Source organism: Anolis sagrei, chromosome 2 (assembly GCF_037176765.1).
Source record: "Anolis sagrei isolate rAnoSag1 chromosome 2, rAnoSag1.mat, whole genome shotgun sequence".
Classification (NCBI taxonomy): Eukaryota; Metazoa; Chordata; class Lepidosauria; order Squamata; family Dactyloidae; genus Anolis; species Anolis sagrei.
Window position 1 is genome coordinate 54952952 of NC_090022.1, and position 15639 is coordinate 54968590.

General features: G+C 37.4%; 1 protein-coding gene across 3 annotated transcripts in view; it reads right to left on the bottom strand.

Annotated features, from left to right (window-relative positions):
• CHCHD6 (coiled-coil-helix-coiled-coil-helix domain containing 6) overlaps nt 1-15639 on the bottom strand; it is a 238841-nt gene that overhangs the window by 210444 nt on the left and 12758 nt on the right. The gene's annotated exons all lie outside the window — the stretch shown is intronic.

Sequence of the window (15639 nt, forward strand, 5' to 3'; positions counted from 1 at the left end):
AGACACTCACCTGGTTCTCTCTAGCAACAAATAATCACCTCTAAGCAACCAGTTTGGAAAGCTTTCATAAAATGGAAGCAGTGTGGCATTACTGGTGATGTCAATGCTAAATATGACTATTTTTATATGTATAGCTAGGTTGGTTATGATTTATGAAAATCTACCTGTAACCTTGCTGAGAAATAGATAAGATATATATCTGATAAACCAAATCATTCAATTACTGCTGTAGACCAGAAGTTTGCTCGCTGTATTACTCAATGCTGACATTATTACTGTTTCAATTGCACCACTGGAAATGACACTAAACCATCCCCTGGTTCCCCTCATCTCTGATCTTCATAATTTTAAATGGGCTATTTATTCTGTCCCTCAAGCAGACACTGCAGAACAGACCACATAGCTGCCATGTGCGCGGCAGACAGATGCTTTGGGAAGGCACGTGGAAGCAGTCCCACACTCAATTCCTCCTACTTCCCCATCTGCTCTCTCAAATAATTACTCTGAATCTCATTCAGAGACATATACCCTATCAATACTTTTGTTGAGTTCACACCAAACCTGCCAATCTCATTGTGTGCCCCATGCTGCTGTCTGGAGCAGCAAATCTAGCATGGTAGATCTTTCCTTGCTTCCCAACCCTATGGGCATGAAGTGACTCTTTCTCTCTTATTATGCAAGCAGTAATCTCCATCCATTATTAACTACACAATACCCCACAAATAAGGCTTGCATGGTTTGTCACCCATGGCACTCTTCCTCGTCACTCTTTCATTGTTCAGAGACCAGGTTACAGACAGAATCCCCATGACAGTTTATGGAAAAGTAGTGGATTACATCACTGGCTGTTACAGAACATCACTGTAGTAAGTAACCTGTCACCAAAATACATTACACATAGTGTGTAATGTCCAAGCTCTGATCCTAGGATGCACTTACTCCTATATTCTACAACAATTTGAAGGAGGCCTAGCAGTTAAGGGATTTTAGGAACCCGGTGATTATTTTTAAGAAATGGGGCATTCCACATTGGTAGGCAATTTATTTACAATTTTACCTACTTGCAAATATGGGTTCTCAGAACTAGAAAAACATGGCATGCATTACATTAAAATAATAACAATGGGAAACTGAAGTAGATAACAATATGACTAGTACTGACAAAGTAAGAAAAGAAATTTACAAACCTGTATAAATAAAAATGAACAAATACAATATGTCAAGAAAAGAAGAAAATAAGTAGGAGGCTATTAACTAATGTAGTGGATGCCTATAACACTTTATAACACCCTCTTCCCTACATTAAAAGAAAAAAATGTAAAGATGTTGGATGATATGGGATTGCATACATAATAGCCACAAACAAAAATGAGAAACATGTCTATCGATCAAGTTTGAGGTGTAGAGACCTTCCTAATACAACCCCTGAAGATTGCGGTATATGGTTTGGCTGTCACATTTGCTGTTGACAATTTAGAGTAGTGATAACAAATGGAGATTTTAAAGTGCTCCAAGAGTATCTTTCTTAAACTGAGGGAGGGAGTTAAATGATTTTAAAAATTCAGTAAAAACAATATTTCCAGTAATACAACAAAAATGTCTAATTTTTACTGGTAGGACCTTGGTAGGATCTAAGCTGGCAGCAACTGACCAGGTGGTCATGGTTGGTATCTCTTTGAAAACATATGCAGCTACTGTTTTTAAAAGGAAGATGTCAAATTTTAAAATGGGCATAATTAGAAAAGGAATCAGAAATAACACTGCCAATAAAGCATTGGCCTATACAAATTCATAATGCAATAATAACTGGAATACTGTGAAGCGTTCTCATCAATAAACTTTAAAAGGACATTGTAGAGATGGAACCAACATGGTGTAATGGTCTGAGTGTTGGACTACAGTTCTGGAAACCAGACTTTAAATGAACCCACTGGGTAACATTGGGCAAGCTCTCAACCTCAGGGGAAGGTAATGATAAACTCTTCTCTGTCTATCTTGCCAAGAAACCTCTGTGATATGTTCGCCTTAGGGTCCTCATTGATCGGGAAAAACTTCAAGGCAAACAACAACAAAGGAGTGGAAAGTGCAGCCTAAATACTCTCCAGCAGCAGCACCCATCTGATTTTGGAAATTAAGTAGGGCCAGTCCTGGTTAATACTTTATTAAAAGACTGCTAATGAATACCAGGTGCTCTAAGCTATGTTTCAGTGGAAGGAATTGGCAAATCTACCTCTCAGTATTCCTTGCCTATGAAATTCATGGGGTGGCCATAAGCTGACAGATGACTTGGAGGCACGTACTAACATAGAGAGATGGAAAATATGCAAAAAAAAAAAAAAGAGGCAACCAAATCAGCCAAAGGACTGGAGCAACTTTCCTAAGAGGGCAGATTTCAGTCTATTTGAGAAAAACATTTGAAAATTAGAAAGAAAGTGTTGAAGTAGCAAGTGTTTGAAAATAGTCTCTTCTTTTATCCACTACTGTTGAAAATATCCTTTAGGTAGGCAGAAAGAGGGATAAATAGACTCCCCTACACCTGCATGAATCTACACGTTTTGGTTGTGAGTTGCTTACCTGTTAAGCTAACAAGCAATCCTGACCTGAAGAAGAAAATGTTGTCTCTTAGAATGGCCCCTGGTCTGAAAAATGATTTATTTAATGAATCTACAACTAAATTATAACTGCCAGGCTGAAACCATGCCCAGCAATTGCCCAAGGGCATTCTATTCTCATTATCTGGGATAACATAGAGAGGAGCATGTCACTCCTAGCCAAAGTGCCATGGGCCAACACAAGAGCAACTGCAGTCCTAACACAGTGGCTATAATTACCGTAAGCATGATTTCATCCTACCTGCCTCCATCCTCACATAGCCTAAGGCTGGCAGCTTCTTCAGGTCCTCCATACTGCACTTCAAATGATATAGGATCCATTAATCAGAGAAAATGCTACAGTCACCCATTTGCCTAACCATGTCAGCAGTTTATAAGAAACTGGGGTTTGCATCAGCAACTTAAACAATGTTACATGCTCATTAGCGATTCTGTTCTCCCCACCAAAGGAGTGCTACTTAATGGAGAAACTTCGTGCTAAATGGATGTGGATGTTACATTTCTTACATTAACGCAAAATTCATATCCCCCATTAATATTGTGCAGAGCACACTCTTCATTTTTATGCTAGCGTCAACAATGCTTTTTTCAATGCAAATGGATGACAATTATTCATAACACCAATACAACCGATACTAATTAAAGAGGTAAGTAAAGGAGAATCATTATTCAGAGCAAAAAGGAAAAAAAAAGGTTTCCATTGATATAGTGGAAAAAGTAGCTACAATTTTGAAATATGCAATACCAACATATTTAAGTGTATGGATTTGGAGGGGGGGTGTGAGGGGAGCAAATAAGTGACTTGGGAATGTTTATGGAGCTGAAGCTTTGCTTGAATAATGATGTAATATTTTGGTGGCCCTACTTCATTGAACAATCCAAAAGCCAATGCAAAATAAACATTCAGAAGCACAAGTAAATGATAAACTAAAAATTTATAGAATACTAGCCGTCCCCTGCCACGTGTTGCTGTGGCCCAGTCTGTGTATGTGTTTTGTGTGTGTATATGTGTGTTTGCATATATGTGTATGTGTGTGGTTTTGCGCATGAGATGTAATGTAATTTTTGTTTTTTTGGCTTTTTAAATCTCTTCTGCTGTGTTTTTCAGTGTTTTTCTGAGTGATGGTTACTCGTTGGCCTGATTGATATATTGTGTCCAAATTTGGTGTCAATTCATCCAATGGTTTTTGAGTCATGTTAATCCCACAAATGAACATTACATTTTTATTTATATAGATAACATAACCTGATTTCCCAAAATGCTAAAAAATATATTGTCACTGCAGCTACACTTGATTACCGGCGACAGGCATCTGAAAACATCTGTGAGAGTCTATCAGTAACAAAATATATTTTTGGTGACAATGAAGAACAGACATTTCAAAAGTTAATCCATAAAATCAGTTTGGACATGCCTGCTGCTCTCAAGGCACCTGCTACTTTATTACAAAACTATTTCAGGAAGCTGACCACTTGGACTCACTGATCTATTAGCTGCATAATAATACATGCCATTTTATTGATTGTTGGGATAACCAGGCTAGGATGCTCTTATAAAATCTCAGCAAGCAATAACAAATATTTCCAATAATACACAGGAAGACAAATTCAGCAAGCCTATTGAGATCTCTCTGGATTAATTGCAAGGGTCATTTAAGAAGTCTATGAGATTTAAGAAATCTAGATGGGGAATATTTTTATTTTCAGCAGCTTCATCCCTTGCTTCCAAACCCTTGTAAATGAAACCGACAAAAGTCACTCTTACAAGGACTGAAAGAAGAAAAAGCTTAAACTAAAGAATGGGTGCAGTCATGGTATACCACCACCTTTACTATAGCTATGTGTTCTCAAAGCTCAAGCTACGTCCTCAAACTATTGTTTTGGAAAGAAGATGCTTGAGAAAGAATCCAGGTGTAGGACTGCACAAACAAAAATAAAAAAAATCATTTTTACATCCAACATGCTCTCTCCAAAGGAAAAAAGATGATGTAGCTGTGATTCCACCTGTTGAAGAACTCTATATAGAACTAAAGTTCACATACTTCCAAACCAACTGAAACTGAACCAGTAGGAAATGTGATTTAGGAATAGCCCAAGGATAACAAGGATAGCTTTAAGACACACAAACACACAGCAATTTATTTGACTATTACTGAAATGAACTTAATCATCCAAACACAGCCACAGCCCAATTCCTGGAATAGCTGACTAAAGACAACACAAGAAAAACCACAAGAGAGATTTCTGCCCAAAAAGAAGGCAATCAGCAAACCACAGCTAAAGAAAGGAAGTTGTTCCTAAAACAATTAAAATACTATTTTTACCCTGGTGACACCACATCTCTGCTTCAGTCTAATTTCTTTCTACAGGTAACTCAATGCCTTCTTTCCTTTAGGACAATTATGACATTTGTGCAGGACCCAAATTAATTTTTGGAAAGTAAAAAAAAATGGAGGCAATAGAAATTAGAGGACTTCTTTGGTCAATACAATATGACAATGCCATTATCCTGGAAGGATTAAATAAGATAAGAACTTCAGAGCTTTGCGCAAATCACATTAGCCCAATTCCTAAATCTGGGTAATGCTTCTTTTCAGGGTATTAATTTCATTTATTCTATTTGCTCTTCCTCCATCCTGATAATACTGGTATGCACACATCCCTCCCTAAATGAGATCCTCCTATTTTATAGGCTATAATCCTTCCTTTCTAAAGCTGTAATGAGATGCCTTTGCTTAATCACGTTTATTTCTCCTCCTTCTCAGTACTCTCACATATTTGTTTCAAAAGTTTTATTTAAACCCATTAGGTCTCACAAATTGTTGATGACAATGATACATGAGCCCTATGCATTGGGGAGACTGCTAAAGTTGCTGAACTGAGGTAAAACAAAGATTTTCATGAACCACAAAAAGGAAGGCAGCACTTGGGCAAGAGTGAGGTCTACAGCAACCAAAATCTATGAAAAGCCACCTCTATTCCATGCCTCTTAAATTAATCATACAATTCACAATGCTAAAATTGTATGTAAAGAACCTTGGCTTCCCAAGAAATTTTTCTAGTTTTCTAAATAAATAAAATCAAGAAAATAAAGTTTTGAGAAGCAAAGGGAACAGAAATAAAGATAGAATATAGAATTCTTCTTCTTCCTCCTCCTCCTCTTCTTCTTCTTGCCATTTGTCCCACAAGTTCAGAGGGACCACTTGTTTGCTTCTTTATTCTCTACATGTTCCTATCAGTCATATCTCTCATTGAGTCTTGTTTCAGCCATGTCGCATTTCTAACGGTTGAACCAGTGTGTTTTAGGTCTGCCATGTGGCCTGGCAGATATACAGATATATATTAAACAGTACATGTAAAAGTAACTTAGAGTTCGTATCTGGGGGAAACCGAACAATTAATGAGCTGAAACCTTTGTCCTCAGACCTTTAATGTAAAGATAAAGCTTCTAGTAGAAGTCTGGTGATCATTCTATGTCACTTGAACTCAAATCACTTTGTCTCTTTGGACTTAGCATAATTATTATTCAAGTTTATTTTAGCAAACATATATGTAAGGAAAAACACATACTAATGTATTGTGGCCAGAAGAGCATAGCAACAATAGCAGAATAGTCCACACAGCAAGAAGGGGTCATATAAATCCCTGCTTACTTCCAAAAGTACAAAACATAAGTAAATTACACAGTAGTGAGAAACTAATCATCATATATTTTAACCTAATTTATACTGTCTGGATACAGATGTTGATGAATTGTGCTGTTTTCCATAACTGAAACCCTACATACATTTGAACTCTGGTTGGGAAATGTGCATGTGAAGCATTATCAGGATCAAATCCTAAAATTGGAGTAGAATTAATAAAGAGAGCCAGGTGGACATACATGTATTGAAAGGGGGTGAACTCACCTTGAACTAAACACAGAAAGTAGAATTTCCTAAACTCATGGAATGAATATGATTTTCTACATTTACATCAAAAACACAGACAAAAGAATATAAATATTGGATCGTGAAAGATTTATGACTTATTTTTCCACCCACTGCTAAAATGGCAGTGAGCAGGAGTAGCTGACTATTGTTTTTGTATTGGCACATCCCTCTATGACATGAATGGGAGTTCAGCAGAGAATAATTTCATTAGTCTGCTGCTGTGAGAGGACAGTTGGGTTCCTGACAATTTCTTTTAAGAGAGATTGAGTATGCCCATGTTCTGTGCTTTATCTTTTTAAAATAATTGTAGGGCTATCAAGTTGGCTTTTCAGTTTTATTGCCATCATGTCTGTTTAACATATTTGCTTCCATTTACTTTTCTGTAAATTGACTTGCGATCTTTTATGGATGAAATGAGGTATATATACACATTTCATTTTAGTTCAATACTAAGAACAATGTATTCCCCTGATGGAACAGGATAAGAGGAGCAATAAGAAGCTCAGTGTGACCCTGAAATTACGGTATTGTGTGGGTAGGTAAAGGGGCCCAAAATCTGTATCCCAAGAACTCTTAAAATGCCACACCCCACCTGACCTGCCACAGAGCTACTAGATGAATCCAAAAATGAGAGTATTTGTCAAAAGGACATTAGAGCTCCTCAGATATCACATTAGCACTCTTGGCAGTGCCAGATTTACCATTTTGCTTAAGAGTGCTTAAGCACATGGCCCCATTAGCCAGGGGAACCCATCTTCCCGTCAATACAATATATTTATGATAGATTTTGCTAATGTGATGCAATTCTAAATTTGAAGGAATTCTGTTTCCAAGTGATTCCAGATAGAGTTGATAGTCTATGGAAGTGTGCCACAAAGCAGACAGTGCAGGCCTACCAAACCTACCTCCTTCAGGGGACTCATAACTTAACTAGCACAGGGCCTCATTTGTCCTTAATCTGGCACTGGCCCTTGAGGTTGCTTTGCATGTTAGAGTCTGTGGATCTTCTGGATGAAGAAAGAGAGCTCATGCTAGGGAGTTCTCTGGATGACAAAAATTATTTCACAACCCTTCCACCCCCTTTCCTTTGACCACCAGATAAGGCATATGAAAATAGAGGAGAACCTCTGCCAACTATCAATCTTCTCATGACTTCCTAGTCAGTCGATGATTATGAAGATTATATATATTTATAATCTAGCCTTTCTCCCAAAATGGGATCCAAGGTAGCTTATAATTTAAAAAATAACAGTTCAGTCTACTGTTACTTGTTATTTTTAGTGCCTTTGTCATATTATATTGAAAACAACACTTTCTAGAAATTAGAACTTATTTCTCATTTGTATCCTCAGAAACGTATACTGTTATTTTCTGTTCTTCAACGAAATTGAGCTACAAAGTGGAGCCCACAACATGCGAGTGTGGAAAACAGCAAACTACAAACCACTTACTACAGTGCAATCTGAGCCTTGCGACATGCACAGAGGAGGACCTTCTCACAGCGACACCAGAGGCATTCCAAGTGGCCAGCTTCTGGTCAAAGGACACTTAGCATAATGCCAAGTTTGTAGCTTTGTTTGTGGTTTTTCTATTCAATATAACTGTATTCTCAATTAGCTTCTGACATGATAAATAAATTCTTCATGAACATGTCCATGAATAATAGAAAGATGTAAAAATCCAGGAGCCAAACATGTCTTACAAAGTATTTTCCTCCTGTCTAACATAACATGCATGCATATGCAATATCCAAGCGCAAACTGCTCTACCCCTGTCATTATTAAGGATGTTCACAACTTTCCAAACCTCAGAAATGGAGCAAAATTATCCAATTGAAATGTAAGCAGATTATGTACTTAAATCTGGCCACCAACCTGGGTGGCTTTAAAAAGAGATTAGACAAATTCACAGAGGATAATACTGTTCTAGCTATGATGCCTACGTATTAACTCCAGCATGAAAGGCAGTGTGCATCTGAACACCAGGTACTGCATAACACAAAAAGAGGTGAGTGCTGTTGCCCTCTTGCCTAGTTCTGGGCTTCTCTGATGCATCTGGGAATAAAAAGATGGATGGGACTTTGATCTAATCCAAGAAAATCTTTCTGATCTTCCTTATTTAACACTGAGCATTTAGGTAAGGTACAAGTAAGACCAGTAATAATGATCACAACATCTGTAAAACTGGAGAGGAAGACCAGCCAGTTGTGCCACTCTCCATAATTTCACTTCTGTTGCTTTTAGCCTCTTTGGGAGGAGAGATGAGGAAGTCAGCTTTCAAATAATCTCATCCAGTGAAGTGCTCCTTGTCCCATCTATATTTAAGACAAGCATCCATAGCTTTGGGAGTGCAGCAAAATCCATCCATCCATGTTTGCTCAGTTTAGTTTAACTCTCTTATTATGTATAAAGATACGAATTTTTGTTAACTTCTGTCAAGACGACTTCAACTTATAGCAACCCTATGAATGAGGGACCTCCAAGTATCCTTGACTTTAACAACTCTGCTTAGATCTTACAGACTCAGAGTTGGGACTTATTTAATTGACTCTATCCATTGATAATGCAGTATTTCTTTTTCCTACTGCTTTCTTCTACCTTAACCTGCACTAGTGCCTTTTCTAATAGGTCATGTCTTCCCTTGATATCATCAAAATACACAGTTTAGTATCTTGATTTCTTCCCTAGAGTTATGGCTCTATTTATTTTATAACCCTCTAATTTGTCTTTCAGGAGTCCATGTTATCTATAGAACTCTCTTCGAGAACATTTTAAAGGTGTTTTCTTTCTAGCTTTCTTCATTGCCCAGCTTTCACAACCACACATACAAATTGGAAATATAGCTGCATGGACAATCCTGACTTCAAAATATCTTTAGGCCTCTAAAGATCTAGTTCCTTCACAGCTGGTCTTCCAAGTCCGAGTCTCCATTCTGATTAATGATTGAGCAAATATATGGAAAATCCAGAAATATTTCAATGTCTCTGTCATCTACTTTAAAATTACTTAAATATAATCTATGGTCATCATTTTTGTCTTCTTAATGTTCAGTCAGAAATCTGCCTTTGCAATTTCTTCCTCAACTTTCTTCAGTAATTGTTCGATCTTGGCTTTATTATGCTAGTAGTATGATATTATGTGCACATCTTAAATTGATGTTGCTTCCTCCAATTTTCATGCCTATTTGTAAAATTTTGAGCATCACTTCCCTTTCTCCCAAAACTTAGCTAGTCCTTTCTCTTGTTTTGGGTGTGAGGGAAAGGACCACTCATGAGACTCCAACTTATGATAGGCACTAGCCAACATACACATGAAAGCCAAACTTAGGGTTTTTGTTTTTTTTTACTGACGTTTAGGTATTTTTTTTGTCTATCTACTTTCCTATTCCAAGATAAATTTCCTGAAATTTCATATTGCACAGGCCACGTACAGACAAACCTGACTAAAACCTGAATCAATCTACTCCTTATAGTGCCTTTATGGAACAATGCATTTATGACTGTACATCCAGTACAAAATAAGATTCCTGTATGGCAATGCTGTGAAACAGGGCAACCCTAAAACACCTATATTTCTGGCTAATTCATCCAAAACAGGAGATGAATCTGGAATACAAAGTGTCTTTAATATAATCTTCCACTCCTATGGCTTCTGAGCTATCTTATTTCTGAGCCTGTTTGTTGAGCAAAGGACCTCTTATGGAATAAGTAATTAATTATACTCGGAAGCCTGATGGGTTTCAGTTTGCAGTCTATTATCCAATCCCACGGAAGCAAACCGGGTAATAAGACTGAGCCATCCCCTTTGCACAGATACTAATAATAATAAAAGTCAGTGGATGAAAACCGTAAAGAACACAGATTAAACACCAAATGGCTTTCAGTGCAATCAAAGCAAAATCGTTTAAAAAATACAGCTATTGTATTCAGATTTATGGCCTGTGAGTGGCAAAGTGAAAGAAGAATATTGCTGTTCTAGCTGCAATGCCTGTTTGAGGAAAGTGTATAAATGATGGAATTACTCATACAGCAAAGGCACAGGGAGTCTCCAGGTGACCTTTCAAATGAAACATGGCATGACCTTCAACTCCCAATAGTTCAGGAGAAACTACTGGCTCTTCACTGACATACAATTCTTTCCCAGTATACCATTACAGACAGGGCACTCAAAGACCTACTACTGCTGGTTTATTATAATTATTGAAGGAGTCCATTTTTTTAGCATTGTATTTACGAAACAACATCTAACCAATGATCAAATTATAAGCTAAACTTGCATGCTAGTAACAGATCCAACATATAATTGATAAGAAAAGGAAAGCCTTCCAAATATGGCAGAATGACATCAACTGTGCCACCACTAAAAAGATCTATGCTAGTACAAAATGTGAGCTCCAAAGAAGAACCAAAGAACTTAAGAACCTAGAGGTCAAAAGGGCTCAAGAAACTGAACACACTGCAGATGTCCATGACACAAAGGGATTTTTTTAAGCCACAAAGTCGATTTATGGCCCAACAAATCATGGCATACATGTTCATCTATATTCATCAGTTGGAACCCAAATTCTAAATGATGAAAATGCATTGCACTACATTGGAAAATGCATTACCATAACCTCCTTACCTCAGTACATGTTACATATGTATAGGAATGTACTTGAAGCTTTTGAACAAATGCCACAACAACAAACCAGGGATGTGCTTGCAGCACTGCCCAGTTTGAAGGAAATCAGTAAAGCCATCAATCAATTAAAATAGCAAAGTCAGTGGACTTGATGGGATCCCTACTGAAATCTTTAAAGAAGGCAGGCCTGAGCTGACACAACTCCACAAATGTATTGACAATGTGTGGGTGACCAAGAAGACCCCAGCAGACTTCAGTAATATCAGATTTTTCAAAAAGGCAAATAGAACAGACTGTGGAAACTATCAAGGTTTTAACTATCACTTTTAACCTCCACTGGAGAAATCTGTACCAAAATCCCCACAAGCCACATTCTACCTATTTTAGAAAACATCCTTCCTAAATCCCAAAATGGCTTCAGCCCCTCCAGAGGAACAGTGGGTATGATTTTCACTACACAGCAGCTTCAGGAAAAATGCAAGGAACAAAATCAACCTTTGTATATTCAATCACATTGCAAAGGCATTTGACACTGTGAATTGTAATGCTCTCTGGACCTTCCTCTTGAAAATCAGATGCCCTAATAAATTTGTGAACATCCTATGGCTCCTCCATGATGGCAACTGTCTTGGACAGCAACAGCTCCCAAAGTGACCCATTTAAAGTGGGAGAAGGTGTGTTATTGCCCCAACCTTATTTTCCATTTTCATAACTATGATTCTACACATTGTTGATTGGAAACTTCAAATATTGGAAAGATGGCAAGTTCTTCAACGTCAGCAAGATGAAAGGCAAAAGTATGGTCACACCATTTTTATAGAACTTCAATATACTGATGATAATGTTGTCTGTGCTCATTTAGAACAAGACCTACACTCCACCTTAAACACCTTTAGAGAAGAATATGAAAAGCTTGGCCTCTCACTGAATATCCAGAACCAGAGAAATCAGGGCTTCAAGGGAACTCCTTAGCTGCCAAAGCCATAAAGTGCTCTACCAGCAAACATCAACCAATCCCTCTACAATGCCAGCAATGGTGTAATGCTAGAAAAAGTTTGCCATTTCATTACCTAGGCAGCTACCTCCCCACAAAAGTTTCCATTGAGCCCAAAATACAACACCATCTGAGCTCTGCAAACGAGGCATGTTTTAAATGAAACAGAGAGTGATTGAAAATCGGGACATCTGTAGGGATACCAAGATGCTTGTTTATTGTCCTTCCAATTCTGCTGTATCCTGCAAAACATGGACAATCTACAAACACCACTCTCAACTTCTGGAAAGATTCTAATCTAGGAAAAGGCCTGTAGAATTTTTAAATGCAGGGATGGAGCCCTAGAACATGGCAAAATGCCCTATGGACTATCTCCCACTGAAATATTTGAATCTCTATTTGAAAACCAAAAAAAAAAAAAAACACATCTGTAAGGTTGTATGGACCCTCAGGAGGATATGGGCCCATACAGAGAGCATCACAGTTCAAAGTGTTCACAAAGGCCATCCAGTCCAACCTCCTGGTATGTAGAAATATACATCTCAAAGCATCCCATTACCATTATTATTCCTCATTCCTATTGATAATTCTACAAAATAAACTGTGAACTGCTAATAATCTGCTTCATTAACTACCATGGATGTTATATACATAAAACTTCCAAGAACCTGAGAAGCTATTTCTAAAAAAAGGCATTACCAATGCCCAGACACTACTATAAACCAAATGTATGACTAGAGTGTTTGAATAACATTAGCATTAGTTTGTGTGAATAATGTATGCCCCAGTGCTCATTAATTTCCATGTCACTTTCTTAATAGTGCCCCAATACAATAAAGTATTTGTGGGCTCTTTTTAATAAGGATTAAGACCCTTTTTTTCTAAGTGAGGCTAAAACCTATTTGATTTGTAGTCCTCACATTGGAGAATTGTTAAATCCATTAGTTCTTCTGGATTACAGTTAATGCTCTAGTTAATACAGATTAAGTTATACTTTCCAACACAGGCAAGCAAGGGGCTTTTCATTTTGTAACCGTTGAATATCTTGTTTGAAACACACATGCAGACCCTCTGGATTTTCTGGGAGATGAATTAGTTAATTTAAATATCACGGAAATACAAGATCCATACCCTGACATAACTAGCATCTGAATGAAGATTTCATTGCCCCTTTGTCATTACTAATGCAGACTATCCATATATATGGTGCTATCCAAAGAGAATGCTGCTTCCCTGCTCCAAAGGGGCTGCAATACAGCATTCTAGTAAACATTTTCAATTCCTATCACATTCGTCCTAATAATGCCTCGAATACAAGTTTCATACAATTTTCTTTGGTTGCAGCTATGTACCGAATTTTAACCTCCAATCACTTTCCTTACAAATGACAAGAGATTTGAGAAGAATTCACCATGATTTAAAGGAGTTATAATTCACCCACACTCAGAGAGCATTATGGACCCAACCAACAATGGATCTGGACCAAACTTGCCACAAATGATGGGATTTGCAGTACAGTACCTTCACTCACTTCCAGAGAATACTGCGACCCCCACGAATGACAGTCTTGGACCAAATGAGACACAGAGACCTCCCCCCCCCCCCCATGGCCCACTATACTTCCTGGTGCAATTTGGGGGAGGATGGACCACGGACAATGGTATTTGCAGTACCATCACCGATTCGCCTCCCACAAACTATTACAGCCCCCCACAAATGATGGCCCTGGACCAAACTTGGCACACAGACTCCACATGACCAACAGAACATACTGGAAACATTTGGGGGAAATTGACTTTGATGGGAGCTATAGGTCACCTGCATCCAAAGAAACTGTGACCCCCACTGACAATTGACTGGGACCAAACTTGGCACAGAGAAGCCCCATGACCAACTGAACATACTGCAGGGGTTTGTGGGAATTGACCTTGATTTTGGAAGTTGTAGTTCACCCTTATCCAGAAAACACTGCACCTAGCCAGCGATGAATCTGGACCAAACTTGGCAAACAGATCCAACATGGCCAAGTTTGAATACTGGAGGGGGTTGAGGTGAATGACCCATACTATTGGGAATTGCACTTTAACCACATCCTTATGCATTTTCTAATGGGGGCATTCATGAAAAACAACTGGAAAGACTGACTTTTTTCTAAGAATTAGAGTTACAAATTACCAAACTGATATTACCTAACACCCCAAAACAAACAATGCCTTTTTCAAATATCTTGGGCACCACCAGGTCCCCAAGCTAGTAATTAATAAATGTACTGATAACAATCTGCAGGTGGAAATGTTATAATAAAAGGCATTTCTTCCTGTATGAGAAAATGGGATATTCTTTTTTTTTAAAAAAAAATGCTGTTAATGATACATTGACTTCTTTGAGATATCCTTAGAGAGTGATACCATTATTAGGTTTTGATCATTTGTACAGAGATGTGTATTTTAAATGGTCAATTAAGAATACTTTTATGGAGAAAAATTATGATTTTTTAATAAATATAAATACTATTTGAAAAGGTGAACACCATTTGAATTATCCTGTACATGTATGTAACAGAAATTTAGTTCTAGTTTAGTGTAGTGATTTTGTTAGATGTATCATGTATCACAAAATACATTTCTTGTAATGTATTGTATTAATCTTTGGTTAATTTTTCTGAAATCTGTTTTATATATCAAAATTGTGTGTTAAAAAGTATTAGAAAAAGATATAGATCACAGTTATCTAAAAAAAAAGAAAGTATGCATTTAAGATAAATGTATAACAACTCAGCAACCTATTCCAGAATAATCCTATACCTAGGATTCTGTTTTGTGAAACTGAGCACATGTAAGTAGAAGGTGCTAGGTTCCTTCAATCAGGACATCAACTGATTATGCAATTTCTAGCAATTATTAATCTTGACTGCTATTTTGTCACTGCTCTTTCCATTTGAAGAAAGGATCACATCATATAGGTGATATATTCATAGGTCATTTCTTAGATGCTTTTAAAATTCACTTCTTCCACAGAGAAAAGCAATGTGAAAACTTAATAATAAACTTATCAAACAGTTGTAGCCTCCTGCACTGTAACACCATGAGGAAAAATGAAAAGAAAATTATTTGCCTTGTAGTGGTTGTATTTAGGAAATAAAGCACACACAGATCAGCCATATGTCAGAAAGAAATTTCACTCTAGACTGCCATGGTAGTTAGCTTCAACTTCTAACACATGAACATATACACAAACACACAAAAAGAGGTAGCAGGAAAGATTACGCTTAGCATGTGATCCATTTTATGTCTTTCTTGTATACTTTTAAAACAGAGCCCAATTTACAAGACCAGTTATGATAAACGTTAAGTTTTTCCATTGGAATAACTGAACATACATCTCATTTGCCACTCTAGACCAGTCTCCCAGTTCCATAGCAAAACAAGAAATGGAAATGGTGAGCCATCACTGACACAAACAATAGGCTGCAACAGAAT